Source organism: Equus caballus, unplaced genomic scaffold (genome assembly GCF_041296265.1).
Source record: "Equus caballus isolate H_3958 breed thoroughbred unplaced genomic scaffold, TB-T2T haplotype1-0000016, whole genome shotgun sequence".
NCBI classification, from domain to species: Eukaryota; Metazoa; Chordata; class Mammalia; order Perissodactyla; family Equidae; genus Equus; species Equus caballus.
In genome coordinates, this window is record NW_027222391.1 from 5,092,613 (window position 1) to 5,100,634 (window position 8,022).

Consider the following 8,022-nt stretch of genomic DNA (forward strand, 5'->3'; position numbering starts at 1 on the left):
ACGTGCCGGAAGCACGTGCCAGACACGCCGGAAACACCTACCAGACAGACCGGAACCACCTGCCAAGAACGCCGGAGCCACCTGTTCGACTCGCTGGAACCACCTGCCGGACAGGCCAATATCAACTGCTGGCTATGCCAGAACCACCTGGGGGACAGTCCGGGATCACCTGCCAGCCATGGCGGAACCACCTCTCAGACGTACCAGAACCACCTGCCGGAGAAGCTGGAAACACGTCCTGGACAGACTGGAACCACGTGACGGCCATGCCTGAACCACCTGCCGAGCACGGCGGAACCACCTGCCGGACACGCCAAAATCACCTGCGGGCTATGCCAGAACCACTTGGACGACTCTCCGAAATGACCTGCCGGGCATGTTGGAACCACCTCTCAGACGTGCCAGAAGCACGTGGCGGACAGTCCGGAATCACCTGTTGGGCATACGCAACCACCTCTGAGACGTACCAGAACCACGTGCCGTGCACGCCGGAACCACCTACCGGACAGACCGGAATCAACTTTTGGGCATGCCGGAACCACCAGTCAGATGTGCCAGAAACACGTGCCGGAGACGCCGGAAGCACCTGCCGAGCATGCCGGAGCCACCTGCTCGACTCGCCAGAAACACCTGCCAGACACGCCAAAATCACCTGCCGGGTACGCCAGAACCACCTGGCGGACACTCCGAACCCACCTGTCGCGCATGCCGGAACCACCTCTCAGACGTGCCGGAAGCACGTGCCGGACACGCCGGAATCACCTACCGGACAGACCGGAAGCACCTGCCGAGCACGCCGGAGCCACCTGTTCGACTCGCTGGAACCACCTGCCGGACAGGCCAATATCAACTGCTGGCTATGCCAGAACCACCTGGGAGACGGTCCGGAATCGCCTGCCAGCCATGGCGGAACCACCTCTCAGACGTACCAGAACCACCTGCTGGAGAAGCTGGAAACACGTCCTGGACAGTCTGGAACCACCTGCCGGCCAAGCCTGAACCACCTGCCAAGCACAACCGAACAACCTGCCAGACATGCCAAAATCACCTGCGTGTTATGCCAGAACCACTTGGCGGACTCTCTGAGATGACCAGCCGGGCATGCCGGAACCACCTCTCAGACGTGCCAGAAGCACGTGGCGGACAGTCCGGAATCACCTGTTGGGCATACGCAACCACCTCTGAGACATACCAGAACCACGTGCCATGCACGCCAGAGCCACCTACCGGATAGACCGGAATCAACGTTTGGGCATGCCGGAACCACCAGTCAGATGTGCCAGAAACACGTGCCGGAGACGCCGGAAGCACCTGCCGAGCACGTCGCAACCACCTGCTCAACTCGCCTGAACCACCTGCCGGACACGCCAAAATCACCTGCCCGCTACACCAGCACCACTTCGTGGACAAGCCGGAATCACGTGATGGGCATGCCGGCACAGCCTCTCAGACTGAACCTCGTGCCGGACACCACAGAACCACCTGCCGGACAGACCGGAACCACCTGCCGCACACGCCGGAACCACCGGCTCGACCCGCCGGAACGACCGCTGGACATGCAAAATCACCTGCCGGCTACGCCGGAAACACTTGGCGAACACTCCGGAATCACCTGCCGGGCATGCCGGAACCACCTCTCAGATACGCCAGAACCACGTGCCAATGACCCCGGAAGCACCTGCCGAGCACGCCAGAACCACCTGCTCGACTCGCCAGAACCACCTGCCGGACACGCAAAAATCACCTGCAGGCTACGCCGCAACCAGTTGGGGAAAACTTCGGAATCACCTGCCGGGCTTCCTGGAACGTCCTGCCGGTCATGCCAAAATCACCTGCCAACTACGCCAGTACCACTTGGCGGACACTGTGGAAACACCTGTCGGGCCGGCCGGAACCACATCTCAGACGTGCCAGAACCATGTGCATGAGATGCTGGAACCACACCCCGAACAGACGGAAAACACCTGCCAGACCCGTCTGAACAACCTGCCGAGCACGCCGAGACACCTGCTCGACTCGCCGGAACCACCTACCTGACATGCCCAAATCACCAGCCGGGTATGCCAGAACCACTTGGCGGACACTCCGGAATCATCTGCCGGACATGCCGGAACCAGCTCTCAGACACACCAGAACCACGTGCCGGAGACGGCGGAAGCACCTGCCGAGCACGTCGCAACCACCTGCTCAACTCGCCTGAACCACCTGCCGGACACGCCAAAATCACCTGCCCGCTACACCAGCACCACTTCGGGGACAAGCCGGAATCACGTGAGGGGCAAGCCGGCACAGCCTCTCAGACTGAACCTTGTGCCGGACACCACAGAACCACCTGCCGGACAGACCGGAACCACCTGCCGCACACGCCGGAACCACCGGCTCGACCCGCCGGAACGACCGCGGGACATGCAAAATCACCTGCCGGCTACGCCGGAAACACTTGGCGAACACTCCGGAATCACCTGCCGGGCATGCCGGAACCACCTCTCAGATATGTCGGAACCACGTGCCAATGACTCCAGAAGCACCTGCCGAGCACGCCGGAGACACCTGTTCGACTCGCTGGAACCACCTGCCGGACAGGCCAATATCAACTGCTGGCTATGCCAGAACCACCTGGGGGACAGTCCGGAATCGCCTCCCAGCCATGGCGGAACCACCTCTCAGACGTACCAGAACCACCTGCCGGAGAAGCTGGAAACACGTCCTGGACAGTCTGGAACCACCTGCCGGCCAAGCCTGAACCGCCTGCCAAGCACAACGGAACAACCTCCCAGACACGCCAAAATCACCTGCGTGCTATGCCAGAACCACTTGGAGGACTCTCTGGGATGACCTGCCGGGCATGCCGGAACCACCTCTCAGACGTGCCAGAACGATGTGGCGGACAGTCCGGTATCACCTGTTGGCATGCGCAACCACCTCTGAGACGTACCAGAACCACATGCCGTGCAGGCTGGAACCACCTACCGGACAGACCGGAATCACCTTTCGGGCATGCCGCAACCACCTGTCAGATGTGCCAGAAACACGTGCCGGAGACGCCGGAAGCACCTGCCAAGCACGTTGGAACCACCTGCTCAACTCGCCTGAACCACCTGCCGGACATGCCAAAATCACCTGCCGACTATGCCAGAACCACTTGGCGAACACTCCGGAATCACTTGCCGGGCATGCAGGAACCACCTCTCAGACATGCCAGAACCCCGTGCCAATGACCCCGGAAGCACCAGCCGAGCACGCCGGAACCACCTGCTCGACTCGCCAGAACCACCTGCCGGACACGCAAAAATCACCTGCCGGCTACGCCACAACCAGTTGGGGAACACTTCGGAAGAACCTGCCGGGCTTGCTGGAACCACCTGCCGGTCATGCCAAAATCACCTGCCAACTACGCCAGTACCACTTGGCGGACACTGTGGAAACACCTGTCGGGCCGGCCGGAACCACATCTCAGACGTGCCAGAACCATGTGCATGAGATGCTGGAAACACACCCCGAACAGACGGAAAACACCTGCCAGACCCGTCTGAACAACCTGCCGAGCACGCCGGAGCCACCTGCTCGACTCACCGGTACCACCTCCCTGACACGCCAAAATCACCTGCTGGGTATGCCAGAACCACTTGGCGGACACTCCGGAATCATCCGCCGGACATGCCGGAACCAGCTCTCAGACACACCAGAACCACGTGCCGGAGACGCCGGAAGCACCTGCCGAGCATGCCGGAGCCACCTGCTCGACTCGCCAGAAACACCTGCCGGACACGCCAAAATCACCTGCCGGGTACGCCAGAACCACCTGGCGGACACTCCGAAACCACCTGTCGCGCATGCCGGAACCACCTCTCAGACGTGCCGGAAGCACGTGCCGGACACGCCGGAATCACCTACCGGACAGACCGGAACCACCTGCCGAGCACGCCGGAGCCACCTGTTCGACTCGCTGGAACCACCTGCCGGACAGGCCAATATCAACTGCTGGCTATGCCAGAACCACCTGGGAGACGGTCCGGAATCGCCTGCCAGCCATGGCGGAACCACCTCTCAGACGTACCAGAACCACCTGCCGGAGAAGCTGGAAACACGTCCTGGACAGACTGGAACCACGTGACGGCCATGCCTGAACCACCTGCCGAGCACGGCGGAACCACCTGCCGGACACGCCAAAATCACCTTCGGGCTACGCCAAAACCACTTGGACGACTCTCCGAAATGACCTGCCGGGCATGTTGGACCCACCTCTCAGACGTGCCAGAAGCACGTGGCGGACAGTCCGGAATCACCTGTTGGGCATACGCAACCACCTCTGACACGTACCTGAACCACGTGCCGTGCATGCCGGAACCACCTACCGGACAGACCGGAATCAACATTTGGGCATGCCGGAACCCCCAGTCAGATGTGCCAGAAACACGTGCCGGAGACGCCGGAAGCACCTGCGCGCTACACCTGCACCACTTCGGGGACAAGCCGGAATCACGTGAGGGGCATGCCGGCACAGCCTCTCAGACGGAACCTCGTGCCGGACACCACAGAACCACCTGACGGACAGACCAGAACCACCTGCCGGACACGCCGGAACCACCGGCTCGACCCGCCGGAACGACCGCTGGACATGCAAAATCACCTGCCGGCTACGCCGGAAACACTTGGCGAACACTCCGGAATCACCTGCCGTGCATGCCGGAACCACCTCTCAGATATGCCAGAACCACGTGCCAATGACCCCGGAAGCACCTGCCGAGCACGCCGGAATCACCTGCTCGACTCGCCAGAACCACCTGCCGGACACGCAAAAATCACCTGCCGGCTACGCCACAACCAGTTGGGGAAAACTTCGGAATCACCTGCCGGGCTTGCTGGAACGTCCTGCCGGTCATGCCAAAATCACCTGCCAACTACGCCAGTACCACTTGGCGGACACTGTGGAAACACCTGTCGGGCCGGCCGGAACCACATCTCAGACGTGCCAGAACCATGTGCATGAGATGCTGGAACCACACCCCGAACAGACGGAAAACACCTGCCAGACCCGTCTGAACAACCTGCTGAGCACGCCGAGCCACCTGCTCGACTCGCCGGAACCACCTACCTGACACGCCCAAATCACCAGCCGGGTATGCCAGAACCAGTTGGCGGACACTCCGGAATCATCTGCCGGACATGCTGGAACCAGCTCTCAGACACACCAGAACCACGTGCCGGAGACGCCGGAAGAACCTGCTGAGCATGCCGGAGCCACCTGCTCGACTCGCCAGAAACACCTGCCGGACACGCCAAAATCACCTGCCGGGTACGCCAGAACCACCTGGCGGACACTCCGAAATCACCTGTCGCGCATGCCGGAACCGCCTCTCAGACGTGCCGGAAGCACGTGCCAGACACGCCGGAAACACCTACCGGACAGACCGGAACCACCTGCCAAGAACGCCGGAGCCACTTGTTCGACTCGCTGGAATGCCGGGGTCCCGCCCCGGCGGAGACCAGGTTCCTGAGGTATGGACGGCGTCGGCGCGATGAGGGAAGGGGAAAATAAATGGGATGTGAGACTTGGGTTGGTGTTAGCAAGTCCGACTTTACTGTGCACAAGTGTCGTTTATATATTTTTCAGGATTAGTACAGAAATAGTTTTACAAATATTCTCAGAGAGATAAGGAAGTAAGAAACGAGCACAAGAATATTTATTAGCATTCCATTCTATAGAGCATAAGGTTAATGATCGTCTTCTCTGCAATTAACTAGTGTTTGTTGTCTCTAAGCTAAAGGAGATAGGTACCTAGGCGTCTGTTGTAATTCATGGTAAAGTTAAATCAAAGAGAGAAGGTCCAGGCCTCCGGACAGGACAGCAGCCCGTCTGGTTACATCCTGGTGGAGCCATCCCTGCCTCCCTCAATCATTTACGCCATTAGTGTAGATGGTTAATGGGAACAAAAGGCGACTCCAGGGTGTCTTATCCCCAGGGCTATCTGCATTCTCAGCGGGCAGTTAAACATCTTTACTTTTTCGCGCCCTTTAGGGGCTGGAAGCATTCCTTTGTCTTTTAGATTGTAGAGCTAACGGTCCCTTAAGTACACTGCCAGAGAAAGTATCATATTGTTAGTAAAGTAAAGGGCTGAAAAGCTAAACTAAACTATATATCTTCAAGAATAAAAAAGAGAAATAAGTATACACATAACCTTGATAGAAAGCATGCATATAATTCAGAAAATATCGGGGGTGTTGGCCGGCCATTCTTCACCGAGGGGCATTCTTGCACCCCTCGGCCCTTCTACTCACCAATTATTTATTATTTATTGCTTTTAGGAGAAAACCTCTATAACATTTTAACAGAAAGCAGAAGGTCAAGAATAATATATAGATACTTCTTGATCAACCAATTAACCAACAAACTGAGAAGGGCGATGCATATGTATATTTAGACAAAGAACTGGAGGGAGAAGGAAACATTAAGCAGACAGAGGCCATAAACCTAATTCGACATCTTATTTGGGCAGGATTCCTTTCTGATGGTCTCAAATGGGACTGTGTGCTCCTCCATTAATTAACTGAAAAATATCTTGAAAGTTACCTGCAGGTGGCCACATTCTCTTACTATATCTAATTTTCCCAGGAGGTAGTGCCTCCCAAGCAGCCACCCAAAGGAGTGAAAACAGGAGGTAAAGAAAGGAAAAGGAATGAAGGGCAATTAGAAGCAGCACATGTTTCAGAACTGTGTGAGGGGCTGGCCGGTTATTCTTCACCAAGGGGCGGCCCTGCACCCCTCGGCGTTAATCGGCAGGACCCTGTCATACAGCCGATCAAATGATGTAGCCACGGCTCCGAGCACTGGAACCACCTGCCGGACAGGCCAATATCAACTGCTGGCTATGCCAGAACCACCTGGGGGACAGTCCGGGATCACCTGCCAGCCATGGCGGAACCACCTCTCAGACGTACCAGAACCACCTGCCGGAGAAGCTGGAAACACGTCCTGGACAGACTGGAACCACGTGACGGCCATGCCTGAACCACCTGCCGAGCACGGCGGAACCACCTGCCGGACACGCCAAAATCACCTGCGGGCTACGCCAGAACCACTTGGACGACTCTCCGAAATGACCTGCCGGGCATGTTGGACCCACCTCTCAGACGTGCCAGAAGCACGTGGCGGACAGTCCGGAATCACCTGTTGGGCATACGCAACCACCTCTGACACGTACCTGAACCACGTGCCGTGCATGCCGGAACCACCTACCGGACAGACCGGAATCAACATTTGGGCATGCCGGAACCCCCAGTCAGATGTGCCAGAAACACGTGCCGGAGACGCCGGAAGCACCTGCGCGCTACACCTGCACCACTTCGGGGACAAGCCGGAATCACGTGAGGGGCATGCCGGCACAGCCTCTCAGACGGAACCTCGTGCCGGACACCACAGAACCACCTGACGGACAGACCAGAACCACCTGCCGGACACGCCGGAACCACCGGCTCGACCCGCCGGAACGACCGCTGGACATGCAAAATCACCTGCCGGCTACGCCGGAAACACTTGGCGAACACTCCGGAATCACCTGCCGGGCATGCCGGAACCACCTCTCAGATATGCCAGAACCACGTGCCAATGACCCCGGAAGCACCTGCCGAGCACGCCGGAACCACCTGCTCGACTCGCCAGAACCACCTGCCGGACACGCAAAAATCACCTGCCGGCTACGCCACAACCAGTTGGGGAACACTTCGGAATCACCTGCCGGGCTTGCTGGAACGTCCTGCCGGTCATGCCAAAATCACCTGCCAACTACGCCAGTACCACTTGGCGGACACTGTGGAAACACCTGTCGGGCCGGCCGGAACCACATCTCAGACGTGCCAGAACCATGTGCATGAGATGCTGGAACCACACCCCGAACAGACGGAAAACACCTGCCAGACCCGTCTGAACAACCTGCTGAGCACGCCGAGCCACCTGCTCGACTCGCCGGAACCACCTACCTGACACGCCCAAATCACCAGCCGGGTATGCCAGAACCAGTTGGC